Source organism: Cydia pomonella, chromosome 26 (assembly GCF_033807575.1).
Source record: "Cydia pomonella isolate Wapato2018A chromosome 26, ilCydPomo1, whole genome shotgun sequence".
NCBI classification, from domain to species: Eukaryota; Metazoa; Arthropoda; class Insecta; order Lepidoptera; family Tortricidae; genus Cydia; species Cydia pomonella.
The window spans coordinates 9,474,481-9,477,881 of NC_084728.1; the positions used below are offsets into that span (position 1 = coordinate 9,474,481).

Consider the following 3,401-nt stretch of genomic DNA (forward strand, 5'->3'; position numbering starts at 1 on the left):
TGTAGCCTTACCACGAGTTTGTCACTGGCATGGCACTGACGTATTCGGTAACGTGGACGTAACTTACTTTCTATGTATTTCGCTCGTACTGGCATATTAGCGTCAGGTCAGTGAAAAGCTCGTAGTAATCGGGTCAAACACATTTTGGAAAAAGGTCACTTCTGAAATATACAATCAAAGTAAACGCCTCTGGTATACCGTCAGGTGACAAGCAAAACTCACTAATGACTAAGACGTAATTAAACAAAAATCAACTTTATTTACGTAGTAATATGGTTCATTATGCTATGAACTTGTGGTGGTAATTAGCGATTTTTGCTTGTCACCTATATCACGTTTTTTTTATGTACAAGGCAGCAAATGAGCAGACGAGCCGCCTGATGAGAAGCAGTCATCGCCGCCCATGGACATATCAGAGGAGCCACTTATGCATTGCCAACCTTTGAGAACCCTAAAAACCTGCTTCTTGAAGAACCCCATGTCATAGCGCAAGGGAAACACCTCAGAAGGTAGCTCATTCCATAACTTGCACGTTCTGGGCAAAAACGAGCGAGATGCCCGCTTGTTTTTGGTTTGCCACGATTTGAGTCTCAAGTACTGTATAATTAATAAATAAATATTATAGGACATTATTACACAAATTGACTAAGTCCCACAGTAAGCTCAGTAAGGCTTGTATTGAGGGTACTTAGACAACGATATATATAATATATATAAATATTTATAGATACATAAATACATAGAAAACACCCATGACTCAGGAACAAATATCCATGCTGATCACACGAATAAATGCCCTTACCAGGATTTGAACCCAGGACCATCGGCTTCATAGGCAGGGTCACTACCCACAAGGCCAGACTGGTCGTCAAAAAAATAAAATTGGTTGGTTGGTTGGTTGGTTAGCTATAAAAATTTATCCCGCCTGTAAAGGTGCCGCATAAAGCTTTAGGTACCGTTAACTTTGCGATGTCTACAGGAAAGACGCGAACGAGTTTGCTAAAAAATGTGTATGACCCAGCCGTACTGTATTACGTTGCAGTTAATTGGTCAAACAGTGGTTTAATCAGGCACTGGTCCTCGTTCTACTTAAGTTTAGGTAATATAGTTAAAAACTGAAATAGATATCATATCATACACTACAGAAAACGTGACTAAGTCCACTGGTGGCCGAGGCGGGAATCGAAATCGAACCCGCGTCTTCAGCTTACGCGGCTAACGTCCTGACCACTAGACCACACGGCCACGGCGGTACCCGTCCCAAATTCTTTTTTTTATATACTACGTCGGTGGGAAACAAGCATACGGCCCGCCTGATGGTAAGCAGTCTCCGTAGCCTATGTACGCCTGCAACTTCAGAGGAGTAACATGCGCGTTGCCGACCCTAACACTCCGCATCCTCATTGAGCTGTGTCAACCTTACTCACCGGCAGGAACACAACACTATGAGTAGGGTCTAGTGTTATTTGGCTGCGGTTTTCTGTAAGGTGGAGGTACTTCCCCAGTTGGGCTCTGCTCTAGACCTGGAATAACATACGCTGTACTGTGCGCTACCACACAAAGCGAGATGACATTCACAATGCCCATACCTCTCTTTTGGACGTAATTTAAGGATGTATCTGGGTGCTCTGGTGTAATAGGCGCCTCTGACCAACACTAAGGGCTAGCAGTGTATGCTTGCACCTCTTATACGAATCCTATACTGCCTGGCTAAGATGGTCGGTTTTTTATCATCTGTCATCATACCTGTCACGTTCTAACAAGTACGTAAGTGCGAAAGTGACGCATGACTTGACAAGTGATAAAAATGCGACCATGATACCGCAGCTGGATTACGTTATAGCGAAGTTTAATAATATACCTAATTATTTAAGTATTTTCTTGTTACCAACAAACTATAGACACTTATTCGTCTGAAATAACACTCACCACTTTTATTATATTACACCACAATTTATAATAAAATCCCCCCTAATATCTTAAAACAAAATAATAATACCCGATTCAAAAACATTATAATGAAAATATTAATACAGAAATGTTATTATCCAGTTGACGACTTTTATAGTGATAACTATTTTGATATCACATTTAATAATTAATTTTTAGTCTGCATTTGTTTGTTTTGTTATTTTTGGTCTGTCTAAAATTCATAAAGAATTGTGGAATTGATTTGTTGATATTTAATTTTTAATTGATGAATTTTACGGATGATTTATATTATAATCTTTTTTCAAATGATTTTTCTTAATTATAAGATTATTTTATAATTATATAATATTATTAGTGTTAATATGTACATAAGTTCTTGCTTTGCCCTAACAGGGCCCATGTGAAACTATTTATAATATTGTGTAACATCTATATTACCATGGTCGTGGTCGCAATAAAGTATTATGATTATGATTATGATTATGATTATGATTATGATTATTATAGATTGTATTTCTACTGCCTACTAGCGCGGCATCATTATATGAATTTACTATTTGTGCTCACTAGTTTAATTTAGTAATTTGATTGTTGTGTTTTTTCTCATGTAAGTGAATAATTGTTATTCTTTTCAGAAATAAAATCTTTAAACGGAAATAAAGGCATTTTTTTCAGTCCACTGTAACTTGTATCATAGGCATTTAGTAATTTCTTTTCTTTCTTCCTAGCGTTGTCCCGGCATATTGCCACGGCTCAAGGGAGCCTGGGGTCCGCTTTGACAACTAATCCCAAGATTTGGCGTAGGCACTAGTTTTTACGAAAGCGACTGCCATCTGACCTTCCAACCCAAAGGGTAAAACTAAGCCTTGTTGCGATTGTTTCCTCACGATGTTTTCCTTCACCGAAAAGCGACTGGTAAATATCAAATGATATTTCGTACATAAGTTCCGAAAAACTCATTGGTACGAGCCGAGGTTTGAACCCGCGACCTCCGGATTGCAAGTCGCGCGCTCTTACCGCTAGGCCACCAGCGCTTCGCATTTAGTAATTTATCATTTCAATTAAATATTACTTAGTATTAATTTCTTAGTAGAATAGGGAGCTAGAGGAGCTGGTTGCGATGCCCAATATAATTGGCGAAATCAAGGCCACACGACTCCGCTGGCTCGGTCACCTAGAGAGGATGGGAGAGGATCGTGCCGTGAGAAGAGCGTATGTGGGGCACCCGGGTGGAAAACGTCCGTCTGGGCGTCCCAGATACCGCTGGAGCGACGAAGTCCTAAAAGACCTGTTCGCCCTCGGAATACCCAACTGGCGTGAAGTGGCGCAGGATAGGGCAGAGTGGCGCTCTCTTGTGTCAGAGGCCAAGATCCTGTTTGGGTCACTGAGCCAGTGAAGAAGTAGTATTAATTTCATAATTCATATCTAACAATTAAACAGCCCTTCACAAGGTGTTAGTGTCCAAGCTT

At 40.0% G+C, this 3,401-nt stretch overlaps 1 non-coding gene across 1 annotated transcript; it reads right to left on the bottom strand.

Moving 5' to 3' along the window:
• Positions 1-1,167: 1,167 nt before the first annotated feature.
• On the bottom strand, positions 1,168-1,245 carry Trnat-cgu (transfer RNA threonine (anticodon CGU)). The gene has a single exon. It is a non-coding gene; the product is annotated as a tRNA-Thr (tRNA).
• Between the last annotated feature and the right edge of the window lie 2,156 nt (positions 1,246-3,401).